This window comes from Halichoeres trimaculatus, unplaced genomic scaffold (assembly GCF_033239565.1).
Source record: "Halichoeres trimaculatus isolate MK-OKI-2021-1 unplaced genomic scaffold, fHalTri1.1 fHalTri1_scaffold_8, whole genome shotgun sequence".
Classification (NCBI taxonomy): domain Eukaryota; kingdom Metazoa; phylum Chordata; class Actinopteri; order Labriformes; family Labridae; genus Halichoeres; species Halichoeres trimaculatus.
The window spans coordinates 30,560,594-30,572,591 of record NW_027437186.1 but is presented as its reverse complement, the minus strand read 5'-3'; positions in this window follow the sequence as shown (position 1 = coordinate 30,572,591).

The window sequence follows — 11,998 nt, the reverse complement described above, 5'->3', positions numbered from 1 at the left end:
GATTATTATTCAACGCCTGAGGAGAAGAGCCTCAACTGTCTACAAAACATAAATAAAGTGTCTGATGAAGATGATTTGAAAGAGAATTCTTTTGACTGCAGGCTGCTGTGGGGTTTAAACAATGTTTAATTCACGAGGTTAATGTTTTGAGTCTTTGACACTTTAAAAATTATTTCTCTAACTCCAAAGGAGAGACAAAAACATGTCACCTGAACTTGGTGTCTTGAGATGGTCAGCAATGAAAGAGGAAACCCAGACTTTAGTTGCTGTGCATCTCGAGGTTCAGTTTTATAACATTCTTGGCAAAGAGTTTGATGATTAAGTCCTAAATTCATGTGACTGTTTAGAAGGTGATAAAAGTGCTTGCTGGAAATATCGCTTGTACATAAATATGGGCAGTGAGCCTCTTCTCTTGCTGTAAAAAGTTAGGCCAAAATACTTCTTTGATAGGCCCTGCTTGCTTATTGCACTGGTTATGTATTTTGAAGTCAAGGGATAAGCAGAAATGGCTGACAGTGCCTTCCTGTTTACCAAAACGCAGATCAAACTTGCCAACGAAGCGTCAAATATCCTTCAGGTCAGATGTTTGAAAGGTTTGAAGCATAATATTACAGTTATAGAAACTTTAATGACTTGAGTTCATGTTAAACTGCCTCAATTGGGTATTTCAACTAAGCTGTCAATCAAGATGTCATATGTGCTTCTAGCATCACAGAGCCAAATAACTTGAAAAGATAAACCCTTGCAGATAAATCAGCATAATAATAAACTATCATGACAGAAACCACGGACGAGAAGAATGATTTTCCTTTTCTTTGAATTTTAAAGTTTGACCCTTGGCCAATCGAACACTGACCTCCAGCTCACACTGGGGTGCTGAGCCGAGTGTGAAGCAGCCGGGATGAAGATCAGCTCCTCTAAGTCTAAGGCCATGGTTCTCAGTTGGAAAAGGGTGGATTGCCTAAGAGAGAGTCTTTGCCCCATGTGGAGGAGTTCAAGTATCTCAGGGTCTTGTTCACGAGTGAGGGGAAAATGGAGCAAGAGATTGACAGACGGATTTCTGCGGCTTCTGCTGTAATGTGGATGCTATACCGGTCTGTTGTGGTGAAGAGGGAGTTGAGCCAGAAGGCAAGGCTCTCAATTTACCGGTCAATCTACGTTCCAACCCTCAACTATGGCCATGAGCTGTGGATAGTGACCGAAAGAACAATATCATGGATACAAGCAGCTAAAATAAGTTTCCTCCACAGGGTGTCTGGGCCTCAGCATTAGAGATAGGGTTCGGAGCTCGGACATCCAGGAGAGGCTCGGAGGAGAGCTGCTGCTCCTCCGCATCGAGAGGAACCAGATAAGGTGGTTCAGACATCTGGTGAGGATGCCTCCTGGACGCCTCCTTTGGGAGGTGTTTCGGGCATGTCCAATTGGGAGGAGACCCAAGGTAGACCCAGGACACGGAGGAGAAATTATATCTCTTAACTGGCCTGGGAACACCTTGATATCCCCTCAGAGGGGCTGGTGGGAGTGGCCAGGGACAGGGGCCACTGGGGTTCGCTAATGGCACTGCTGCCCCCGGGACCTGGACCCGGATAAGCTGTGGAAGATGAAGTTAAATTAAATTACCCATGGCCATTCTGTTATAAAAGAGCCATGTTCTGAAACCTGTACTGCAATCAGTCACCAGGGAGGGCTATATTGACTTCTTTTGGGGAGAGCAGTTATATCATCCATCATTTTAAAGCCCTTATGAGAAGTTTTTAACTGATGATGAAACAGACTAAAACTGATCCCAAAGTCTCTATATCAGGGGTCTCAAACTTAGATTACTTGGGGGCTTCGGCATCTAATCTTTTCACAAGGGTTTTGGGTATTTCACAAAAACGATAAAAAATGTTCAACTGTTCAAACAACTGTACCTAACATTATTATTTTACAGTCAAAATTGGCTTTTCTTGTTGAATGCTTGCTGGGTAGCCAAACCCCTAAGAAGGATTTTTCCTCAGACTGCTGGGTTATATTTGCCCTGAGAAAGGTGGCAGATGACAACAAAATGACAAAAATAATAATGTTTTTTCTTTTGAGAGTCTTATTTCTTCTTGGCTCTACCCCTCCCTACCCCTACCTCTAAAAATGCACAAGAACAGCAGCTGTCATTAGTCATTAAAAGTGAAAGGTAAAGCCCTGTTTTTAGCCTCTTATAACTAATGAAATTTTCAGATAAAAGAGGACTTGAATACATGGCAGCCAAATAATATCTTCAAATCACCACAACAATCGGATGTGAGAAACATTTCTATGAGGTGTATTAATTTCTTAAAGTTTGACTTCAGCTTATGTGGAATGGCTGGGGAGGTGGATTTTTTGTCCTATACTCCAGCCAGCCACTAGGGGGAGCAGTTTTTGTGGCGACCTCACTTCAAGATTGGCACGATGACGTCCATTTTTTTACAGTCTTGGATCTGGACCTGTTCTCTGATCAGTCTACTTTGTGCCTGACATTATCTTTTTCTTTTGGCCTTTAAAAGAGATATTTTAATGATGTTGGCAGCATGCAAAATGTTTGTTTTCTGCTTGGGTTCATACTGATTATGTTGGGTTCAGGGTCAAATCAGATATTTCTGCTCCTGGTCTCAACAGCTGATCAGACCGTGAACTTGACGGTCTGGATCTTATCATAAATTTATGTCAAGTCACTGGCCGAATGAAATGGTTAAGACCACTGAAGCCATCAGGATACTTAGATTTCTAAAGCCTGTTATCAGAGAAGAAGATTTACACATGATGAAGAAACAGACTTTCTTTTACGCTTTCAATAAATAATAACCTGTGTTTGATAGCTCAGAGGAGACACGCAGGGGAACACTGAATATTTGAGCACAATAGCTCTGTTTTGGTGCCAACCAACTCTTCACTCAACCCCTCTTTCTCATCAGTTTTATGTGGAGCACCACAAAAACCTCAAATTACAACATCACAGGGCCGAGCTTTGTAAATGATATGACTTTTAGCAACCCAAGTATTTTGCAACAAGTGTGTGACTAATACAAAATAGTCCATAACAAATCGAGTCTTTTTCTTTCACTCTGGGTACAAAAGCAGTCGTTGTTTCATGTTTCTGTGTTTTTACTCTCATTCACACAGCTCTTATTATCTCTGTAGTTTCAGCAGCAGCAAGCAGCTGTTTTCAATCTACAGTATTATGGATAAACTCAGAAAGTGTAACTCTCTGGGAATTGAAATAAGTGTATGATGTCTGTGTGGTCGGCTGTGACTGCGAGGGAAGGTTTTAAACTTTAAGACGTGCTCAACACCACTTGATGGACAGCGTCATTCAGTGATAAGTGGGTGGGAATTTTTTGACCAGTTGTAAATCAGCAATCCTTGGTGTACTCAGGGAACAGAAGACGTAAATCAGATTGCAGGTAATTCAACCCCCTTAAATGCATTGAAAGTAGCACTATGGTGGACGGTAGGTGTCAGACGATTTACAAAAGCAAACAACATAAATGTAAAAGCTACAACACAAACGTAAAAGCTACAACACGAATGCAAACACCAAAACACAAATACAAAAGCCACAACTAGGGATGGGTTCCTTTCACATTTGAAACGATATGGTACTGATGCCCTGAACCTGGCAACTGGTACCAGTACTCAACGGTACCAGTTTTCAGTACTTTGTTGTGTTTATGTGGTAAAAAAAAATAATTTGATTAAGAATAGAATGTGATTTTTTTTTCAATCTAGTATATCTATTTTTCACTATATAACTTTGCAATGCTATGATCATGTCCAGCATGGAAAATCGCCTACTCTTCCACTCCCTCGCAGTCACAAGGTTGCATTTAGGTAACTAAACATGGTACCATTTGATTTTATGTGAAGCCACAACATAATGGAAGTGCAGCCAAAACAGATGTTAAAAGGACAGTTATGGACACAGAAAATGTGTGAAAGTAAGGAAAGGATTGTTTTCTTTTCTTTTTTTTTAACCTTCATCTATGATAAATACAGCTTTAATGCTAATGTTATTGAATTATAAAGCTAAATATGAGATGACGTATTTATGGGGTTAAAAATGATATAAGTACTATGAAAGATATTAAAAGGAAAGATCCCTTAGAAGCTTTATTTATCATAGATAAAGTTAAAAAAAGATAATCATTCACTTACAACTTACAACTTCTCTGTCTGTTGGGATAAATAACTTTTTTGACTTCAGTTGTGGTTGTACTTCCATTGAGTTGAGGTGTTTGTGTTTTGTGTTGTCGTTTTTTGCATGTGTGTGTTTGCTCTTGCATTCGTGTTGTGGCTTTTGCAAATCATCTGACACTCACCAGCCTCCGTACAGCACTCTGTTCAACAAACATCACCTGATAATGTTCGTATTTTTACTTCTTAAACATCTGAATCATGATGTTAATATTTCAGTTATTTTAAGACCCATTAGTTGCACAGAACACTGCAAGTTAACAGTTTTCTTTTCAGGGTCATACTGTATAGGTAAGATAGAGTGAAGGATGTGTTGCAGTATTGTGTCCTGTTTAACTGAGAGCTGCTTGAAATGGTGATCAAGCTCTACTCTGGGAGATTTAATGGACCAAAAATGAAGGCAAGGAATGAACACTAACCTCTGGCTACAATGTGATAACTGAAATCCTGGCAACTGTAACTGGAGGAATAGTTTAGTAGACAATGGACGACAGGTTCCAGGATTGGCTTCCACCTAATGTTTTGTTAATAGCTTGTTGCGGAGCCACTACCGAGAAAAAAAAATCAAGCTTTGAAGGAAGAGAATTTTTTAAGACCTGCTTGTGTTGATGGATGTTTAAAGGCATGTTCTACACTGCCCTCTGTGTGTAAGTGTGTGTGTGTGCCTTTGTTTATAAAGGTGTACAGTAGATCAATCATGGCCTGCTCATATGGCTGAATATTACTGATAAAGTTCTGGCAAATGTTGCGGCTTGGTGAAGATCACAGAGCTGGAGACGGAGAGAGTGAACTGATATTTTCTTAAAGGCATCAGAGGAGTGAGGAAACATCTCAGCACCTGTGGGGAAAAGGTCACTCTCACACTAACAAGCTATTCTCTCTCTGCACAGACCTCCTTTGTTCATCAAAATCAGTTTTTCTCCTGCCTCCTCCCACATGTTGCTGCTACAATTGTTTGAATGTTCTTAGTATAAAATTCCTCACTCTTTGGCTGAACAACACTTTTTAGAATCTACTTCCTGCATGTCTTTTTAATTCCAGGAGAATTTGGCTCCACATTTCCAAAAAAAGTCACTTTCTGTTATTGAACTGTTAAAATGTTTATCCCTACAAATGACAGAAAGTCAGTACCCTACCACTGCCTCCGTGATCCAAAATATTTTGGCTTGCAGCAGGGCTTGGCGAGCACAGAGCAGTCATTATAGTGAAGTGTACAACCGTATGCATGCGTGTAATTGGTCAAACATGGCAGACCTGGAGAGAAACAGCTGGTTCAGAGTGGGAGTCAGGTCTATGGAGACGTTAGGAGATGTTTGCTCTTATACTCTGCTCCCTGTTACTGAATTTAACAGCTAGATTTACGTCCACCCTCTTAACAAAAACCAACAGAACAACAGGAGATCAGTCGAAAACAAATGTTAACTCTGGCAGTGGAACAGCATCTCATGAGGCAGCGAACTGGCAGAGTTCACTCAGCCCCACCAAACATTTGTCTGTGTCCAAATTCAAGCTCACACTGAGTTATGATTGTGCATTAAACCAATTTTTGCAGCAAGAAGAGATATTTGTGCACAAAGCCCAAAGAGGGTTTTTTTTTTGAGCATGCGTCTGAATGTCAAATATTCTGCCATTACAAGTCACTTTGAAGATACACTTGATTCTTTTCATGCTTGAAACTGATTTCAAGACTTTTCATCAAAGAGATTTTTTTCTCCCACCTCAGCGCTGCCTTGCCTGTTAATAGTTAAAACCCTCTTGGTTAATTTAACCATAGCGTGACTAGAGGCAGGGAGCACGCCTGTGTTGCATCAATGAATATTGCAAAAACAAACAATTTTTGATGACAAAGTGCTGAAAAGGTTTTTTCTGCGCTTGGGTCAGAGTCTCTTAAAATTAACTAAATGTGAGGCAGATTCCGCTTTGTCTGCAAAAAACTGTGGTGAACTTTTCTGCTCCTGTCCCTTAAATAGCAGTTCTGTAGACCTGTGACCCCCTGCCATGAGAGTACACTTATTATCCAAAAACAGACAGAAAGAAGCCAAAAATTTAAATGTTTAAGACACTTTATTTATGTATGTATGTATGACGCTTCAATATGTTAGAAATAAGAAAACCTAGATGCACTCGCTACTTTGTTATCTAAATTAACCCGTTATCTTGGCATTGTCACCTCAGGGGTCTTCAACAAAAGATAAAACTGTTTGCATATCTATTGACAAAATTCAACCCCTATTTTTTGTTTTGTTTACAATAATATATATAATATGCTTTTGTAAATAGTTTTGATTTTGGAAGGCATTTTAACTCCCCCTATGAGTGTATTGCTTTGGGAACCACTGCATTGGCATGTTTGCTGTTTCTCCTTGAAGAGGCCAAACTGTCCAGCATCCGTTGTTGCTTGTACAGTTACTAGCAACATGTTACTCGTTCTCCTGCACTTCAAAAATACTGAATATTGAATACTAGAGGTAGACCGATATATCGGCCGGCCGATATATCGGGCCGATATTTGGACATTTGTCTCTATCGGCCATCGGCCGTATTTTCTTTTAAAAAGCCGATTTTTGATCTGTTGTATAAAATGACTCAATTTTTGATAAGGCACAAAAAAGATGAGCACCTCAAACTTGTGGAACCACTTGGATACATTACATACTTTTGTTCAAATTATATTAATAAGTTTAAATTTCTTTTTGACATTTTAAGAAGAGTGTGAATGTTTACTACTGCTTGTTACATTGTGTGTTTACTCAGACAAAATATTTCATTGTTTTGAAGGCTGAATAAATGTTCAGAGGACTGGACACGACCTGTTGTAATAGATTTCTTTTAGTTGCTCAGAAATTGCTGCGTTTCACAAAAAAGTAATTAATATATATTTATTTAACAATCGGCCTGAATATCAAATTGGAAAAATCGGCGATGCAGATCGGCATCGGCTGCCCAAATTTGGAAAGCATCGGCATCGGCCCCCAAAAAACCCATATCGGTCGACCTCTATTGAATACTGAAATATCCCTTTAAAGGCCAGTCAAATGGCTGATTCAACATATCTGGTGAGGCACATGTATGCTGAACAATATATTTAGGTTTTCAGGCAAGGTAAACTTTGTATAACACAACACAAAGATGTCGAACTACATTTTTATTCGTAGTGTAGTGCAGACCTCTGCCAAGCATATTTTGAGTGTCACACAACACTCTGGTCCTACTTCAATGTTATACTTCCTTTCAGCAGACTGTCTGCTACAATTTGGTGTTAGTTACAGGTTTGTACGATAATTTGTTACCTGACAGTGTTGAAAATGATGATGACCCAGTACATATTTCATATTCTGTATCTTAGTATCCAGAAAATGGCCAGGATCTGGATCATACTTTTACATCTGTCAGAAATTATGGTGACCTTGTCTTGTTTTGTTTTGCAAAGCAATCTGACCATTTGTCGTGGAGTTATATACACATATGGAAAAAAATGCCCTATCTCACAATGATAAAGAATCCAGTATCCAGACGGTGATCCGGATCACCTCCAAAATTTAATTACTTCTTCCTTATCCCATTTAAACCATTTCCTGAAAATGTCATGAAGATCCATTCGTTACTTTTTGAGTTACGTTGTTTACAGACAAACATGCAAACTCTCCCAAAAACATAACTTCCTTGGCGGAGGTAACGACTTGCAACATGCCACTCATATTACTGCACTTAAGCTACACTAAAATATCCCTTTAAGTGCCAATTACATGGCTACTTTAACATATCTGGTAAGGCACAAGTGATGCTGAACAATATTTTTAGGTTTTCAGGCAACATAAGCTCCCATCTAGACATCGTATAACACAACACAAAGATGCCAAACTAAGTTCTTATTTGTAATGTAGCATCATGGCTCTATAGCCTGCCTGCAGTGTTGTCACCTGTGGTGCATTACGCCACATGGATAAAAAACAGAGGAGACCCTGAATTGTTGAACAGCTGGAATAATACATCAGGCAAGAATAGAAAATCTTTCTTTCTTAACCCAGAAATTAATCTCCTGGACTCCCCAATGTTTGTAGGCTGTTGATAAAAGAAGAGGTGATGCAACATAGAGGTAAACCTGCTCCGACCCCAGCTTGTTTAAAGTGTTGAAAGCATTATATTAGAATAAATTTGATTTATTTAGGGTTTACTGTAAATGGATTGCAATGATTAAATTCTGTTATCATTTTACACATCATCCCAGCTCATACGGAGCATACAGAGTTGCAGCTGAGGAACTGGGGCTGTTTTGGCCTGAAGTCAAAAGGAAGTGAGAGTTTGCACACATTAGTGCTTAGAAAGACAGATGTTAACTGCAAGAACAGGAAAACATCCAGAAAGCTGGAGATATAAACCCAAACTCTGGCTGCAGCTGAAATTAAAATACTGCTCCAAATTAATTTATGTCAGCACTTTGATCCAGCTCCTTCATTCTCAGCTCCTTCTGCTCCTTTTTGAAATTCATTTCCGTAGAGATTTTTTTTTTTTAACAAGTCATTTTTTATCTGATATCTTGTCATTTTCTGTGAAGTGCTCATAGTGTGTGTACATTTTTACATTTTGCAATTACTTTTTATGTTTTGATTTAGTGATTAGTGGTTTGAAGACATAAAAAGGCATTTGGATTATTTTTCCACATGGACCGTATGCCTGTATACACACACCCACACACATACACTCAACTAGTCCAAACTCCCCTGAAACACGCTGAGAACTGTGTTCCAGGTTTCATTTTTCACAGGGACATCTCAGCTTGCAGTTCATTTCAGCAGAAAGAAGCACAGCTGGAGCTTCTGGGATGCAAACAATGCTGCAGCAGTGAACATGCCAGACACGCACACACACACCTCCACACACACAGAGTTTGTTGGACTTGTCTCAGTGCCACACAGTGAAAGAATCACTGAGCGAGTTTGTTTTAAAGCTTACCTTGTCCTTGCTCCATTCTGTTTTTGTAATTACTGATGCTTTGTGTAATTTCTCTTCTTTTCTGTTGTTTTGGCCTGAAAACATGTAGTCCTACTTCCTGACATTTCTCAAGCCTTGTCTGAAATGATATGATTCATCACCATGAATGTTTTGTTCTCGTTTATTTTCTCAGCAATTCCTCAGGCTTTGGATGAACTCCAGTTTGACTGGACAAAGAGAGCTTCATTTCTGGAGTGAGTCCCGTGAAATTATGGAAACTTGTATTTCCCCTGCATGTCTGCAGAGTGGAAATACTGAATACTGCACACAGTATACTTAGTTGCACATTGCATGTTTATAAAGTAATGAGATGCTTAACGTCTGACAATCTCAAAAGGTGCCCTTCTTCTGTTCAACTTTAACAACAGCTGAAATGCTACAACCCAATCCAACACATTTATATGAAAGATACAAACTGGATTGACACAGTTAAGTGTTTGACACAAAATGCTGACACTGTTATTCAGATTTTGGAGATTGAGTAAGAGAATGTGGGCAACAGGGTCAAAAACAGCTGTGTCCATTTTAAAGCGTGCAAGTTTTATAGTCACATGTGGATGTTGTTACTGTATTCATGCAAACTGTGAGCTTACATATCTGTCCTCAGTGATACAGTTCAAGAATGTAATCTTCTTTAGTTCTTATAACATCTTTGATGTGATCAGTTCAGCCAATGGACTGTGTAAAAAGATGGACAACGTGACAGCTCCCCAACAGCAAAGCTAAAATTTTCATCCCACAAACTGGCTGCAATATTAGCTACAGACCACGCCTCCTTTATGTTAACTGATAGGATGTGAGTCAAAAGTATAAAAACAAAATAGGTCATAAATGATGCTCAACGTTTTCTGCCATTTTAAATATTTCTTATCATGCTCATTTATGTCCAATCATTCATTTATGTCAGAAGTTTAGTTTTGATGCTTTAACATAATGTTTCTTTCTCCTGAGACCCTGAGTCCACAGGATTAAATTCACTTTTGTTCAACATAAGAGGGTGGAGCTGTGTCGTCCATCTTAACACACAATCAGTGGCTGAACCTCATGACATTTATAGAAAGTGAAATCTTCTCAGAGGACATTTTCAAATATTTGACTCGAGTGGACATGATCTTGCTGAACTCTTTGTAACTCTCCCTCCACAGTCTTTGGCAAACACGCAGAAAGCATGACCACATCAGCGACGAGGATCCAACAGAGATCTGCGGTGAGTCATCTTAATTGCTTTAACACATCCATCATCATTTGTTTATTAGTTCTTCATGCTCTGATGCCTCTTAGTCTTCGTTAAAAATGTCTCGGTGAGAAACGAGTCCAGTCTTTAAATCTCAGCTGACATGTTTGATATTTACAGATGGCATCCGTGGTTTAGGTCCAACTCATTAGAGGACTCGAAGTGATGTCAGGGGACTGAGTCTTACATGGAATGTGTGAGGTTTCGAGCTAAAAATGTCCAAAAAAAATATAACACTTGCCTCAGCAAGTGTATAGGGAGAAAAAGAGGACTCAAACACAAACACACTCATATACACTCTTGCATACACACACATACACTCCATCTCTTCCTCAGGAGGACTGTACAGGCCAGAACTTGATGATGAGTCAATCCCCTGCTGAGATACTCATTGTGGACTTAAATGGATAACTTTGGGGTTGTGTTGCATTGTTTCTGCAGAGACGATGCTCCCCTGCAGAATAATGGGAACACAAATCTGTCAGTTCGCAGGCTTTCTACAGCCTGAGGAGGACAATGTTTTTTTTTTGTTTGTATTTTTCTTTTTTTTTAAGACTCAACTTTTTCTTTCCAAGACACTCGATTCTTCCTAAAACTCTCAAGTTAAGTGGTAATGATTAGAAGCTTTTTATGGGGTGTACTGCATTTATAAAGTCTATTTAACCGAGAGCTTGACTGTAAAAGAAAATAAATGACTCACATTTGGCTTATTGAGGGATTGACCTTCCTTTTAGTTTACTTGAAAAGCTCACTAACACTTTCTAGAACATGCACTTTCTCTTTTAGTCTGGTCACTGAAATAAAGAAACAGGCTGTGAATTGATCTAACCAAAAGTATTTGCAGGAAAAAAACTTTCGCTGCAGGCAGAGTAACTTTAGATTGCGCCAGACTGTTGTAGGAAATCATTGTTGAGTTCATTTCAAAATGAAACTCTTATATTAACACTTTCTTTGTAACTTATTTAAGAAGATTTTAAAATCACAAGTTTGCCCAATGAGAGGCACATCTCACCAAACTGACAGCTGTTCGTGAGGAGGCTCACAGACCCCTGGTTAGTTTCTCATTTCCAATGTCATCCCAACCAACATAGTCTTTAAAACTCTGAAAACAGATTTCAGTGGATACTGCATCTTTGAAATATGTAGTCTTTGGTCATCTCACATCTTTGCTAGATCAAAATCCTGGATCATTTTCAAACTCCCGGGACACTTTGTAAGACGACCTTATCCTGTTTAGAGGTTTTACCAATATCATTCTTTACCACCCATTGGCAGAATGTAAAAGTTTTATCAGATTTTATTTGTTGAGTAATCATGGTGGTTATTTTGGCCTTTTGATAATTAAAGTTCATTTATATTTTTTTGTTTTTCTTATTCTTTTTTTTCAGCTTTTTTATTCCTGTGGTAGCCTTAACAAATTTTTGGTTGTTCGTCACTTTTATATGTACTCATTGTATCCCCATAAATGACAGTTACCTTCAACAATGAATGATAATGATGATGATTAGTTTCACTCAAATGGGAAAGTTTAATTTTAAAATATATCAACATAACTTTATTTTA